The sequence below is a fragment of the Musca autumnalis genome, unplaced genomic scaffold (genome assembly GCF_047663935.1).
Source record: "Musca autumnalis isolate F117 unplaced genomic scaffold, ASM4766393v1 scaffold_4, whole genome shotgun sequence".
Classification (NCBI taxonomy): Eukaryota; Metazoa; Arthropoda; class Insecta; order Diptera; family Muscidae; genus Musca; species Musca autumnalis.
Genome location: NW_027411977.1, coordinates 91095519 through 91112083, shown reverse-complemented (window position 1 = coordinate 91112083; position 16565 = coordinate 91095519). Strand labels below are relative to the sequence as shown.

The following is a 16565-nucleotide window of genomic DNA, read 5'->3' as shown; positions in this document are numbered from 1 at the left end:
ATCGATGTCCAACTTCCGCGTTGTGTCTGTTCGTGCTTTATTTGCAACGTTTAGACGGGTACGTACCTTTGCTGCAACAAGGTAGTGGTCCGAATCAGTGTTTGCGCCTCGGAACGATCGTACATCCAACACGCTCGATGAATGTCTTCCATCTATCACAACATGATCAATTTGATTACTTGTTCTTTGATCTGGAGACAGCCAGGTGCCCTTATGAATATCGAGATGATTAAATCTGGTACTGCTTCTAAGCGCTCGTAAAATACATATATCTTTGGTCTGTTCGTTCTTGTCTTCAGTGGGAGCATGAGCGCAAATAAAGCTGATGTTGAAGAATTTAGCTTTTATTCGAATTGCAGCAAGTCTTTCATTCACTGGAGTGAAGCTGGATACCAGATGTTTTAATCTCCGACTAACTAAAAATCCGCAACCAAACTCATGCTTTACGTCATGACAGCTATAATACAGTGCGTCACCTTTAGGTGTTGTTGAGACGCTTTTCCCAATCCATCGTACTTCCTGTATGGCAGTAATATCGGCCTTGTACTTTTCAAATACGTCTGTTAATGCGAAGACTGCACCTTCGCTATAAAGATTGCGAACATTCCAGGTGCAAATTCGCAGATCATAGTCCTTAAAACGTTTGCGGGGTCAACTCTAGAGGGGATCGTTTTTCTTTTCTTTCGTTTTTTCATAGTAGTCTGTTTTTTCTAGGGGAGGGTTACTAACCCGACGCCCAAACCCAAGTTTTTAACGTTCTCATTATTCTACTATAACTACAGAACGATAGCAAGAGTGAAAATCATTAGAAACGTTTAAAATTACAATCATCCAATATAAACATAACAAAGAAACATTGACCAATAAAAAAGAGGCGTCAGAGAAAAATTATTTCCTTCGATATTTATACGATATTATTCCAAAATCGTTCAGAAAACTTTACGAAGATTCGGAAGGTACCTCAAATTGTCATACGACATTATTCAGAATTCGTTCAGAAATCTTTACGAAAATTTGAAAGAAAAAATTCACCTTCCGAATTTCCCAAGGATTTTCTTCCAATTTCGTTGGGAATTCTAACGGAAATCTATCCGATTTCGCTCCGAAATTATGTCAACCACTTCATACAACTTTCGTTAAGATATTGATACGATTTCAGATCCGAGCCTCAAGAGGTTCATTCCCTCCAGGGATATTTTATATTTTTTTTTCTTCTTTAAAATACTAACCTTTTAGATTGTTGTTTTGCTATTTCTTCCTCTTACAAAAACTTTTGAATTCTTCTGTGTTCTCCTCCTTCTTCTATTTCTTTATGGAATTCAAAAAGTTTCACACTTATTTTGTTTACAATGGAATACTGTTGTTATTACTGTTGTTGTTATTAAAAACAAACACTTATCTTTTTCTCTAAGCGTTTAATTAGATTTTTTCCACCACTTTACATTCATTGAATATATTGTTGTTATTTATATGTTTGTTTTTGTTGTATTTGTTTTAATTTATAAACACTTAACAATATGATTTTTAAATATTGAGTTAATATTTTAATATTAATTTAAATTGTTAATTTCTTACATTTATGTCTTTTCTGCTTTGCTTGTTTCTTCCACAATTTGTATTTTTTGATATTTTCTTTTTTTTGGTTTATTACTATTTTTATAGCTGCTTTTTTGGATGATTTTTTCTTATCAATTTATGATTTGGTTGTTATTTCTTTTCTCTACTTTGTTGCTGCTGCTTGTTTTTGGTATTTTGCTACGTCGTTGTTGTTGTTGTTAGTGCTTTTCATTATATTCTATTATAATTAGCTCTAGAAAACTCTTTTTTTTTTGGCTGCTAAAAAATATTGTTAATGTAAAACCATTAAGGAAGTTTAATAATAATTGTTGTTTGTTTGATTGCAATACATTTTGCCCCTAACAAATCGACAAACCATGTATTTGTATCTGTATCTTTGTATTTATTTTATTTTCTTTAATTCCACGTCTAATGTATCGGTTATGAAATGGGCCGTTTGTAAAGAAAAATGCCAAAGAACCCGTCAAAATTTTAACCGTAAACAACGACTGTTTTTTGGGAACTAAAGAAAAAAATATCGGTTAAAATTCATATTGAAATATTATTTTCTCAATTTACCATTATTTTTTGTTTGTTCTCTCTGTTTATTTGGGAGAGAGATATGGCCAAGCACCTAGGTTGGCAGCTTATCAATTGTGTTTCGTATATTATGTCTCGTCTTATTATTGTTTCCTTTCAAGATAATATGAATTATATTTGTAAACTAATTGATGTATGTACTTTTTTCTTTTTGGCTATTTTTGCATACATTTAAATGTTGTAGAGAAAAAAAGCCATATTTGGCCGCAATTTTATAAATTTGATTGCAATTTTTGCAAGTTTGGTGCAAGGTGAATGTTTTTTTTTTTTGGAAAATTTGAGAAAAAATATAAAACTAGCATATTTTTGCACCTTCTGTATCGCAGCTTCTAAACTAGTTCTTTTTTTCAAAAATTCCAGCGTCCACTATTATGTGAGAATACTCTTGCATGCTTTTAGGCGCTATAAATATGAAATAACATATGATCTTAACGTGTGGTACAGCATTTTGAATTTAGTTGCCAATTGTTTAAGAACAAATTAAACTTTCCTTCGAAAATATAAAGACATGGACCTATACCGACAAATTTCAGCTAGAAAACTGCGAGCTGTATCTTGATTTAAACAGACGGACGGACATGGTATATCGACATTGAATTTTATGCTGATTAAGAATATGCATATTTTATAGGGCCTCCATCGAATATTTCGACGAGTTGTAAATGGAATGAAAAATTTAATTACATGGTGGAAGGTTTAAAAATATGCTCTGTCCCAGAAACTCAAAAAATCAATTTTTGATGTTTTTGACAAATTTATAAATTTAATTTTTTTGACAAAATTTCAGAAATAGTAGACTTTTGCAGATTCTGGAACAAAATAATATCTAGCTTCAACTGTATCACAATAAAGAAGGTAGATATATGTACATATGTATCATCCCAACTGATTGACGAACAAGAAATGTCAAATTCGTCGTAAAAACACAGGGCAAATTGGAATTTAACTGTTTTATATTGATAATTTTTGGAAAATAAAAAATGTTTTTTTTAATCGGTTAGCCTTTATAATTAATAAAACCGATTACTTAAAATTAACTTTCTAGAGAATAGTGAATGAATCTTTCAACATTTTTCACAAGTTTTGACATTTAAAATTTTATGTATTGTAGAAATTTGCCGATGCACCTATCTTTATTACTATGCAATGTCATCCACAAAACAGCAGTTTGAAAATATATTGTGAATTCTGTGGTTAGTAACTGTATCAAATAAGTGTCATTATTTGGCCGTTAAATGCATCAAAGATATGGACGAAATTCACTTTTCTGCCGAAAAATGTATGCAGCAAAGTCAAAACTACCGTATACTTATTTTACATTTTTTTAATTTAGCTAGACAAGTCTATGGCGATTTTTTGTCCAAATTTTTGACTCTACTTATAGCCAACAATTGAGACATTTAAGTGTAAAATTACACATAGAACTCTCTGTTATTAGTGACATTCACAAAACTTAAACAATAGATATTGACACATAATATCACACACCTGTGTGGATTTAGATTTTTGTCTGTATCCTTCCGAAGGACATGACCAATTTTTAAGATTTTCATTAGGAATGTCTTCGTTCCAAAAATTATCAGAGCATGCAGACGTCCTGCTACATGTGTGTATCGTCTAGAAATGTAATAAAACTTTATTTAAAGAGATATTTGTTTATATATTTCTTCGAATAGACATATACATAAATTGTTAAAATTTCAGTAAATTCAGTTGACATTGGAAAGCTCAAACAATCGCAAAAGGTCTCTGAATGTGTTAGGTATGTTTAACCTTTGACAGGCGTTGTAATGGAAATGTTCGCAGAAGAATTCAAAAAAGTATCAGTCGGCTTTGCCGACAGAGATATCCTCTCAGACTGTAACATAATGAAATGAAGCAAATCCAAACAGTATTGTTGTAATGAGGTAACGGAAGAAGTGGACCGGTATGATCTTCGAATTTGGAAGATTGCTCAAAATCAAGGTTTCACGTTAGTTGTTATAGTTGGTGGTCGTAGGGTCTTTACATCTTTATTGTTTATTATCTCAGCCAGTGTGGACTCACCAGCGATAAAAATTATACTGCCGTAATATGAGTTGCGAGGATTACCTGTTCTTTTGGAGGTACCAGAAAAAGTGGAACGGTATAGTCCATATTCGAAATATTGCGATGCGCTAATGTTGGACCAATGTCAATCTTTCTACCAGATAGTTATCGTGGTCACTAGGCACTTTAGTTGGTCACATTGGATTGTTTTAGAGTTTTAGTGCCACTTGTTAGGAAGCATGGACTAGCCCACGAAAAACATTATATCGCTAAATTTTACAATGTGCGAAGTTTCGGTCCTATAGAATACTCCATTTGTAAGTTTTCGTTCTAATCAGTCATTTAAGTTGGCGCCGGCAGAGTTATTTAGAGCTTTTAGGACATTGCGCCTAAAAAAAATTGTACTGCCGTAAAAGGCTCCGCGAGCACAACATGCTACAAAAAATTTAATGTCGATCCTAGAAGTGTCCATTAACTGCACTTGTTTTGAAAATTTTAAAATTTTGTGTGGATGAAATATTACAAAGTATGGACAAAATCGATTACTCCCTTCGAGAGTTATCGTACGCACCATTTTTGGGAAAAATGTTGAATTATTGTGGGGAAGGGTACGTCCCCAGGAGGAGTTGACCGACATGGGCCATCTTCGAACTTAAATATTACGAGGCCCAAATTTTATACTCAATCGGTTGGTCCTTTCGAGTGTTGCCGGCGCTCCAGCCATACTTGGGGACTAAAACCATTGTTTCGATGAGGCACATTTTAATCGTATCATTAGGCTAAACAAGATAGTTATTGAAGAATAAATAAATACTGTTATTTTTGATCAGACCACGTATGTATGCGGTTCTAAGGCTTGTGTTGAATTATAAAAAAATTGCCCAAAAAATACTTTTTTAATTCATTTTGTGCTTGGATTATCGAATCACCTTATATGAAAGATTTTGCTAATCTTAAATAAATACTCATCAAAAATTATACAGGGATATGAGTTTGTAAAAAATTGTCACCCTAACTTTGATACGATTAAGATGTGACTTAACCAAACAGTGTTTTTAAGCACCACCCAGCAAAAATTTTCATTACAAAACCCTCTACTAACCCATTATTTTAAGAAGGGAATTTCGCATAAAATTGGTAGTTATTTTTTAACCACTTAAATAAGTAGTTAAATAACTAGTTACTAAAAGTCGTGACTACTCATTTAACTACTTATTAAAGTGGCCAAAAATAACTACTTATTTCGCGCGATATGCCCAAGTGTGTTCGAACGTGGCCTATATGGGCTCACTCCTCCGGCCATCTCCAGTCTAAGACCAGCTATCGGATAGTTTTGAAATGTTTACAACAGATAGTCCCCACGGCCCGTATGGACTCTAAAGTTGTAAAAAACACTACGTCCATCAACTGAACTGGCTAGGGCACAAGATACTCGAGGGAGTGCTCGATTTGGTCAATCTTTACACATACTAACAGTCGGTGTGAATAGTGCCTGAAATAGTGTTATAGAAGATATGATACAAAATACAGCTGAAACAAGTAAAACAAGTATCAGTCGGCTTTGACGACTGAGATATACCCTCAGCCTATGTATTTATGGTCTTTTCATTATTTTGCCGACGAAAATATGGATTAGGATTAAAGTTCAAAAGGGTTGCAGTTCATTATAGAAGTGGATCTTATTTTGGGAGTCATATCATTTTGATATATATATAGTCATTTCAGTGGGTCATCGTATAACTTTTGGACCAGTATGCCAGGAAGCATGGACCTAATACTGCTGTAAGCAGGACAACAACGAACAGCATCGGTATACATTTCCAAAGGATCTTCGAACAGATCTTAAACTGCACTTAGACACAAATGTTGAACTTTTGTGGAGGAGGTACCTCCATTTTAGAAGTTAAACTAAATTTGGACAAAATATTAGGAGATCAAAAGTTTGGACCAAATTTGTTCAAGAGATATCGTTCACACCATTTAAGTGAAATTTGTTTAAATATTCGGGGGAATTACCGGAACTTGTGGACCGGTATTGCCTATCTTCGAACCGAAAGTATGACAAAATATGAGGAAGGCCAAATTTAGACCAAGTCGGTTACTTCGAGAGCTATCGTGCTCTTCAGCCAGTACAGGGATTTTTTGCATCTTTCAAGTTGTTAAAACAAAAATCAAAGCGATTCGAGAGAAGGTCCTAAACTGAACTTTTCGGAAATTTTGTGTGGGAGGTACCTGAAGGGGTAGACAAACATAGTCCATATTCGAATCTGATCTATATCTGGTAGATTTATTAGGATGTGTAAAGTATGGACCAAATCAGTCACTCCCTTCAAGAGTTATCGTGCGAACAATTTTTCCGAACATTTTTGAACTTTTGTGGGGGAGGTACCTGAAGGAGTTTACCGATATTGCTTATGTTAGAACCTAAACTATGTTTGGGCAAAATATTACGAGGGCCAAATTTTGGACCAAATCGGTTGATCATTTCGAGATTTATCTTGCGCTCCAACCACTACACACGGTGTCATAGGGATTTTTTGCATCTTTCAGGTTATTTTCTCAGGAAGTATGGACTTGCCCCTAATGAGACATGTACCGTCGTAAGTGTGGCAGTGAATACAAGTTGTTAAAACAAAAATCAAAGCGATTCGAGAGAAGGTCCTAAACTGAAATTTTGTGTGGGAGGTACCTGAAGGAGTGGATCGATATGGCTTATTTTTAAACCTGAACTATGTTTGGACAAAATATTACTAAGGCCAAATTTTCGACCGAATCGGTCACACGGTGTCATAGGGGTTTTTGGAAACGTTCAGGCTATTTTCTCAGGAAGTATGGATTTGCTCCTGATGAAACTTGTACCGTCGTATGGAGGGCAGTGAATACAAGTTGCTAAAACAAAAAAAGCGATTCGATAATAAAAAATCAAAGCGATTCGATAGGTAGCCCTAAACTGAACTTTTCCGAAATTGTGTGTGGCAGGTACCCGAAGGCGTGGACTGATTGAGTCCATATTGAAACCTTAACTAAGTCTGGTACACATTTTACGATGTGCAAAGTATGGGTCAAATCGGTTACTTCCTTCAAAAGTTATCGTTCACACAAATTTCCCGAACATTTTCGAACTTTTGTGGGGGAGGTACCGGAAGGAGTGGAGCGATATAGCCCATCTTCGAACTTAAACTAAGTTTGGACAAAATATTACGAAAGCCAAATTTTGGACCAAATCGGTTCATCCGTTCGAGAGTTATCGTGCGCACCAGCCAGACAGACGGACGGACATTGCTCAATCGACTCCAAATTTTCCGAAACACATTTCGTCCAAACATACTTGGGGTCTAAAACCATTATTTCGATGAGGCACATTTTGCCCGTATGAAAGTGTATATACCCTCGTTAGCATAAATGCTGAGGGTTAACAACATGAAATAAGCATTTTAGAGTTTCACAATGTCCTGAAGAATTGCTGAGAACATTATTTGGAATATTCCCAATAGTTTAGCTGATAACGACCAGAATTCCAGATATTATGTCAAATTTGCTATATTTTATCGACTTAGATGGTTCTGTTTAACAGATAAGTTCTACTAGTATACGGCTACAATATTGCTAAGGACAACAAGGCCAAATTCCTACTCGCATCTGAGATAAAGGCCCGATAAATGCAAAAAAAATTAATGAAATGAAAACCGAACTGGATCTGACAGGATAAAACCCAACTCAATATGAACTTTCAAAATATGCATACTAGAAATTGTTTGCATTTTCAGTGTGGCATAGTGTAATTGTAAAGCAAAACGAATTTCGCCCATAGATGAAATGGTCAATTTCTAGCAGCAGGTCTTCCTCACATGAAATCTATGATGATAGGTTTAAACTTTGACGATTTATAAGTGGAAAATCCGGCATATCGTGCAATACTGTTCAGTTGGTTGCTATCACTGTACACTGAAAGAAAATTTCAGGAAATCGTCTTAACAAATATATAACACTGTAATGTTGTGCACACCAAATGCCTGGGTTCGGTTCCTAGGCAAGACTACCTTACATTTTCCAGCGGTATGGCGAAAAGTTCAGTTTTATTATTTTCATAAAATTGATTACATTTCGAAATTTTGTTAGTTACATTTACAGAAAACAGTGGCACACATATAAAGGCTATCACACACACCTCAGTGGATTTTGTTCTATACGATAATCCTTTCGAAGGACACAAGAAATTTGTAGACATCTCAGCAGTTATGCGTTTATCGCAAAGCAGATTAGAGCTCGATGCCGCCTTTTCGTGGGTATGAACCACCTAAAAAATGTATTCAAATTATAAATATATGTTTCACAAGATATTGATATTTCTGGAGTATACAACATAAAGTGTGGTTATATAGAAACTTCTCGTTCATATGAATCACAATTGGCATTTTAATGAGCACTAATGTAAGCACCTCATATAACTTTTTTTTCGCATTATTAGTAACATCTACGAAGAAAACAATTGATATTTTATCTTACGCACCTTTTTCGAGGATATAATTGTATATATCCAGTCCTCTGAAGGACACATAAAGCAAGTATAATTTTCATCTGATATGATTTCATTGTATGAGAGATCCGTGCATGAAATAGATTTTTGACGAATTCGTTGCCTATAAAAATGTTACATGCAATTTAACAATTTAATTCTGAAAAGGGGTTTTTTACAACGCATCATGTTATGAAGTAGTAGGAATAATTCAATATGGGGTAATATCACATAGGACACGATTCCCCTATTTAGAGTATTTACTTATGCAAATTCCTAGTACAGTAGAATCTCGATAATTCGTAATCCAAGGGACTGGTCATTTTATACGAATTATCGAGGTTTTCGATTTAGCGAGACTAAAATGCGAAGGAACCGAAAACTTATACGAATTATCGAGAATTTCGATTTATCAAGATACGAATTATCGCGATTCTACTGTAAAAGATTATTTTTTTTCATTGCGAAATGATCTAGTCATGTTTGTTACGGTTCATTCACTCTGAACAAACACACATAAATATTTTATAAGTCAATTTTGTGGTTTTGAGGGAGAACGAGACCATTTCTTGTGATACGTTTTACTCTCGAATAATAAGAAGTGGTTGTGAAAATTACCCCATTTTCATTGAAGATAAATATAGCTCCGACGTGTTCTGTATTTTATTACATCTTCCATTCCTTAGCCGGGAATTTGGATTTTTTACAAAATTGATTTATTTCTGGTTCTTGTCACAATTCTGCCATTTTTTACAAACAATTATTCACCAAAAAGCCACACGTCCGAACGAAGACTATATAATGACTAACTGCAGCTAGCGTCAAAGTAAAAGTCAGGTCCAACCTTTCTTCGTCAACGTTATGATAAGTATAACGGAAACCACATTATAATGTGATTAATTTCTTTATAAAAGCAACACAAGTAAATACAAATCAGTCAGATGTCCGAAAGCTAAATTCCCGTCAGCCTATGACTCTAAAAAAAAAGAATTGATTTACTTAGCCCGAATTTCTATCTGGCTGAGAAGAACGAAGTATTCGATTTGATTCAAATTTGGTACAGTCTACTATTTCTACCTAACTTTTGGCATAAATCCCACAATACGGAAACTTTGGATTTCACGTATTTTAAAGTCTTTAAACACATTTTCCATCCGAATAAGCTATAGGTTGACATTTTGAGATCTCTATGCACACGAAGTCTCCATACTGAAAATTGCTGACATACATATGCCCAGCAAAATGTCTGCCTCCAAAGATGCAGTTAAATTATATGTACAAGTAATCTGAAAGTGCGGGTGACGTAGGGGATGAATGATACCAAACAACGGTCTTGACCGGCTTTAACATGGCAAAGACCAGGATTTACCTTGGTCCCTCTTTCATCTTAAGTGGACACTGACCTCCCTGTGGTGTCACCTGGGGAACTGCCTTTAACACCCGTTAAAGGTAGTGAGCTAACATGTGCCGCGCGTTCACCCATAAGAACGTTAAAAACTTGGGTTTGGGCGCCGGTTAGTAACCCTCCCCTAGAAAAAACATCCTACTATGAAAAAACGAAAGAAAAGAAAAACAAACCCCTCTAAAGTTGACGAACCCCGCAAACGTTTTAAGGACCATGATCTGCGAATCTGCACCTGGAATGTTCGCACTCTTTATAGAGAAGGTGCAGTCTTCGGATTGGCAGAAGTACTTGAAAAGTACAAGGCCGATATTACTGCCATACAGGAAATACGATGGATTGGGAAAGGCGTCACAACAACACCTAAAGGTGACGCACTGTATTATAGCTGCCATGACGTAAAGCATGAGTTTGGTTGCGGATTCGTAGTTAGTCGGAGACTAAAACATCTGGTATCCAGCTTCACCCCAGTGAATGAAAGACTTGCTGCAATTCGAATAAAAGCTAAAATCTTCAACATCAGCTTTATTTGCGCTCATGCTCCCACTGAAGAAAAGGACGAACAGACCAAAGATATATTTTACGAGTACTTAGAAGAAACATATGACCGTTGCCCTGCCCATGACATTAAAATCATTCTAGGCGATTTTAATGCCAAAATTGGAAAGGAGAATATCTTTGGCCCAACAGTCGGGAAATTCAGTCTCCACAGTGAAACATCTGACAATGGTATGAGGCTGATAGACTTTGCAGCTGCAAAAAACATGGTAGTTAGCAGTACCAGATTTAATCATCTCGATATTCATAAGGGCACCTGGCTGTCTCCAGATCAAAGAACAAGTAATCAAATTGATCATGTTGTGATAGATGGAAGACATTCATCCAGCGTGTTGGATGTACGATCGTTCCGAGGCGCAAACATTGATTCGGACCACTACCTTGTTGCAGCAAAGGTACGTACCCGTCTAAACGTTGCAAATAAAGGACGAACAGACACAACGCGGAAGTTGGACATTGATAGGCTGCATACACAACAGATAGCCACAGCATATTCCACTCAACTAGCCCAATTGCTTAACGCGAGCACTCCTTGTCCCGATAACATGACAAAATAATGGCAACATATTGCCCACTCCATGCAAACAGCCGCAAAATCCATACTTGGATTCCAGAGACCTCCACAAAGGAATTCATGGTATGACCAGGAGTGTCGTGCTGCTACCGAAGAGAAAAATGTGGCATATAGAGCTACTTTACAATCAGTAGCAACGCGTAGCGCACGAGAGAGATATCGGGAGAAAAGGAGGGAAGAGAAACGTCTTTTCCGCAAGAAAAAGAGAGAAATGGAAAAGCGGGAGTGTGAAAAAATCGAGATGTACAGGAGACAGAATGAAGTCCGAAAATTCTACCAAAGAGTGAAGCATCAAACAGATGGCTTTGGTACAGGCACATCCTCCTGTAGAGACCAGCAAGGTCATCTGGTAACAGATACAGATAGCGTGCTCAGGATATGGAAGGAACATTTCTCCAATCTGCTGGTATCCAATAGTAGCGAAGACGATGATACCACAGATCCAATTCCAGAAGATGGTATAGAATGTATACCGCCCGGCCAAGATGAGGTAAAAACAGTAATTAACCGGCTGAAGAATAATAAAGCAGCAGGAGCCGATGGCTTACCAGCCGAGCTGTTTATAACCGGAGGCGACGCGCTGATAAGGTGTACGCATCAGCTAGTTAGCACCATCTGGCAGGAAGAACGCGTACCCGACGATTGGAACCTGAGTATCCTATGTCCCGTCCACAAGAAAGGAGATAAGACTGTATGCTCAAACTATAGGGGCATAAGTCTTCTCCCTATTGCTTATACGATAGTGTCAGGGATATTGTGCCAATGGTCAACGAAATAATTGGACCATACCAATGTGGCTTTAGACCTGGCAAGTCCACCATTGACCAGATATTTACCCTGCGGCAAATCCTAGAGAAGACCCAAGAGATGCAGATCGACACATTTCATCTTTTTGTCGATTATAAAGCAGCATTCGACAGTCCCCTCCGATCAAAGGTATTCCACGCAATGTCTGAATTTGGTATCCCCGCAAAGCTCATCCGGCTTTGTAAGATGACATTAACTGATACTAGGTCCTCAGTTAAAATTGGAAAGAACCTCTCCGAAGAATTTTGTACCAAAAGAGGTTTCAGACAAGGAGACAGCCTTTCGTGTGATCTTTTCAACATTTTGCTGGAAAAGGTAATACGAGATGCAAATGTCAAAAGAAATGGCACAATTTACACCAATAGCCACATGTTACTTGCCTATGCTGATGACATAGACATCATGGGACGATCAGTAAAGGAAGTAACTGATACCTTTAAGAAGGTCGAAGCAGAATCTGCGAAAGTGGGTCTGGCGGTAAACGGCGAAAAGACCAAATTGATGGTGTCGACGCGCAAAGCGTCCATAGAGCTCGGACCAACTGTGGAAGTTGGTACCTACAATTTTGAGGTAGTTAAAGTTTTCGTCTACCTCGGCACTGCCATAAACACAACAAACAACATCAGTTGTGAAATAAGAAGAAGAATTGTATTGGCCAACAGATGCTACTATGGTCTAAGTAAGCAATTTAAAAACAAAGCCACATCTCGTCAAACAAAAATAACACTATACAAACCGCTGATACTACCCGTGCTAATGTATGGCTCCGAAGCATGGGTACTTGCGCAAGCAGATAAGGCAGTGCTTGGTGTGTTTGGGAGGAAAATTCTTCGAAAGATCTACGAGCCGATTTGCGTTGACGGTGAATATCGACGTCGTATGAACCACGAGCTATATAAGCTATACAAAGAAATGAATATAGTTAAACGTATCGAGATGCAACGATTGTGTTGGCTAGGCCATATCATGAGAATGAGCGATGATGAACCCGCTAAAAAGGCGTATGAATACATGCCACATGGCGGTGCACGCAGAATCGACAGGCCTAAGCTTCGATGGAACATACAAGTGGATGAAGAAATGAAAAGGCGCGGTATTCCAAAAAGTCAAGCGAAAAACAGAGAGGAATGGAGATCTTTTCTTAGTTCGGTCTATGGAACAAATGTTCTGCAATGGGCCAACTAAGTAAGTAATCTGGAAGTGCATCAAATTATGCATTTTCACTCATGATTTTTACAAGAGCGTGACTACTGAAAGATGCACTCCATACAACTGCATTTTAACTAACCCTTTGGTACTGCATTTTAACTGACCCTTGGCACTGCATTTTAACTGCAAATGGATGTGATTCTTTGGATTGCATCCAAAAGCGGTTAAAATGTGAGGAATGGAGTGTCTTTTTCATGACTCCGTTTGAACTGCATCAAAACATGCCGTGATAGAAGTAGTCTACATTGCACTGCTTCCAACTTTTTATAACTCGAACTTAAATCAAGTTGAAAAATGAACTATTTCGGACAACTGTTTCAAGTCCATTTTTTGTCACATAATTGCCAAAAAGCTCCAAAAACGGGTATCATCTGAACTGGCCGGTGGGCATGATTGGCACGATATTTAAACGTTTATGGATTTTATTCGCTATTGGATCTGTCATCCATGTCCTAAAACCTTCAAAATACAGTTATACGGAGGCAATACCAACAAATTGAATTTCAAATCGATTCTCGTACCAACTTCAGAATGCATGGACACGTCCAAAAAATATATCGTTATAATTCTATTATCTAATTATAAATCTACCTTTAGAGGAATATTCTACCTGTAGTGGAACTATAAAAGCTCTTCAACCTCTAGAAGACAGTTAAAGGTTTTCTGTGTCTATATAGAAGGTATTCTACCTAGAGAAAACCTATAGAATGTCTTCTACCTGTGGAAAACTTTTCAAAGGTCATCTACCTCGAGAAAGACTACTGAAGGTCTCTTACTTCTACCTGTAGAAGGTCATCTTTGTGCATTTAAAATGTTTTCGGTAACTATTAGAAGGTATAAAATACCTATAGAATGCTTTCTACTTCTATAAGACATTTCAAAGATCTTGTATCTTTAGAACGACTATAGAAGGTCTCATACCTATAGAATCACTTCTATGTATAGGCAATCTATTCTGTACCTATTCAGAAGGTATAAAGGACTTATAGAATGTCTTCTACTTCTAGAAGACATTTCAAATGTCTTGTATATTTAGAACAAGTATAGAAGATCTCCTACTTCTATATGTATACGAGAAGATCTCCTCATTAGAGACATTTCTATGTACATATATGCATATCCATAGAAGTTATGCTACACCCAGCGAAAATATTACACCATACGGTCAAAATGACCACATCCGTTGTCAATAGTGTATCAAAACCGTTTGTTGTCGAAATGAACAAACCGTTTTCAATTTGACAATGAGATGTTGTTAACGGTTTCTAGAATTGACAACGTACCGTGGTCTAAATGAGCTCATTTGTGGCCGAAATATTAAAAATTGAGCACATATGTGCTCATATCGACACCATTAGTGGTCAGATTCAAAAAATGAGAACACCCGTGGTCAGAAATATTGAACTAGCCTGTGCTCATATTGACACCATACGATGTTGATTTTATAACTACAGAAGGTCTTCTACCTCTAGAAGACATTTAAAGGTCTTCTGTGTCTATATATAAAGTATTCTACCTACAGAAGACCTATAGAATGTCTTCTACCTGTAGAAAACTTTTCAAAAGCCATCCACCTCGAGAAGGTCTCTTCTACCTGTAGAAGATCTCCTTTGTGGCTTTAAAATGTCTTCTGAACCTATTAGAAGGTATAAAAGACCTATAGAATACTTTCTTCTTCTAGCAGACATTTCAAGGGCCTTGTACCCTTAGAACGACTTTAGAAGTTCTACTATATATAGAAACATTTCTATGTGTAGGCGAAGGTCGAATAAAAACACTTCTGTGTATGGGGGATTCATAGAAGTTGTTCTACACCCAGAGAAAAAGGACACCATACGTGGTCAAACTGACCACATCCGTTGAAAATTTGACAACGAGATGTTGCCAACGATTTTTAGAATTGACAACGTACCGTGGTCCAAGTGAGCTTATGTGGTCGAAATATTAAAAATTGAGCACGCATGTGCTCATATTGACAATATTAGTAGTCAGAATAAAAAAAACAACAGCCGTGGTAAAAAAATATTGAATACGCTTGTGTTCATGTTGATACCATACGGTGTTGATTTTGAATTGACTTTTTGCCTCTGTGCATCTACAGCAGACCTATAGATGGTTATCTTGGTACAGAACAAAGTTTAGAACAAATCGGTTTCTCCGTTCGAGAGTTTCCATGTTAACAAGCCATGTAGACAGACGAACAGGCGGATATGGCTAGATTGATTCCACATTTCTAGTCGTGACAAAGTACCAAGTATCGATCCCGATAAGAGGCTGTGAATGGAGGCATGAACTCTCAAAAAATATTGAACACGCTTGCGCTCATGTTGACACCATATGGTGTTGATTTTGAATTGACTTTTTCGTTCTGTGTATCTACAGCAGACCTATAGAAGGCTATCTAGCTAGCTAGCTATATAGAACTCCGATCCAACTACAACTATCCCGATTAAAAACTTGGAAATGGATCCATGATCTCTCACTTTTTCAGAATTTGTATTCCTGACACCATTATTTAGGAGTAGTGTGTAAGCACATCCGATTAGAGAGTTGTTTATCGAAGGTCTTCTACCTGTAGTAGACATATATAAGTTATTCTACCTATAGAAGATTTATAGAAGGTCTTCTACCTGTATAATACCTATATAAGTTATTCTACCTGTAGAAGATTTATAGAAGGTCCTCTACCTGTCGAAGATATATAGAAAGTATTCTATTTATATAAGGTCTTCTTATATTGAAGCCCTATACAAAGTATTCTACCTAGCAAATATCTACAGAAGGCAGACAGGCAACGGAAGTATTTGGTTAAGTTGATTTCACATATCTGATCGTGACAATGTTTTCAGTATCGACCCCGATTAAAGACTGTGAATGGAGCCACGAACTCTCACTTTTTCATCTGTTGTACTCCTGACAAACCATTATTTAGGATTAGTGGGTAAACATTACCGATCCGGTCTTCTACCTGTATAACACTTATATAAGTATTCTACCTGTAGAAGCTTTATAGAAGGCCTTCTACCTGTAAAATACCTATATAAGTTATTCTATTTGTAGAAGATTTATATACCTGTCGCAGACATATGGAAGGTCTTCTACCTGTATAAGGTCTTCCGTTTATAGAAGGCCTATACAGACAGACAGCGGATGGACATGGTTAAGTTGATTTCACATTTCTGCTGGTGGCAAAGTTTTCAGTATCGAACCCGTTTAAAGACTGTGAATGGGACCACGAACTCTCACTTTTTCATAAATTGTACCCCTGACAAATTAGTCAAGAATTAGTGGATTAGGATATCATATACTAGGCA

The 16565-nt window shown here is 36.7% G+C and overlaps 1 protein-coding gene across 35 annotated transcripts in view; it reads right to left on the bottom strand.

Moving 5' to 3' along the window:
• Positions 1-16565, bottom strand: part of Sarm (sterile alpha and armadillo motif) — a 374264-nt gene that overhangs the window by 57194 nt on the left and 300505 nt on the right. For 3 of the 35 annotated variants that reach the window (XM_073980137.1, XM_073980115.1, XM_073980110.1), the window contains exon 2: positions 1230-1836. The exons of 25 other annotated variants lie outside the window; for them this stretch is intronic. The gene's annotated coding sequence lies outside the window, so the exon portion shown is untranslated. The remainder of the gene's footprint in view (positions 1-1229; positions 1837-16565) is intronic. 7 more of the 35 variants (XM_073980111.1, XM_073980116.1, XM_073980138.1 and 4 more) reach the window with 3 other exon arrangements.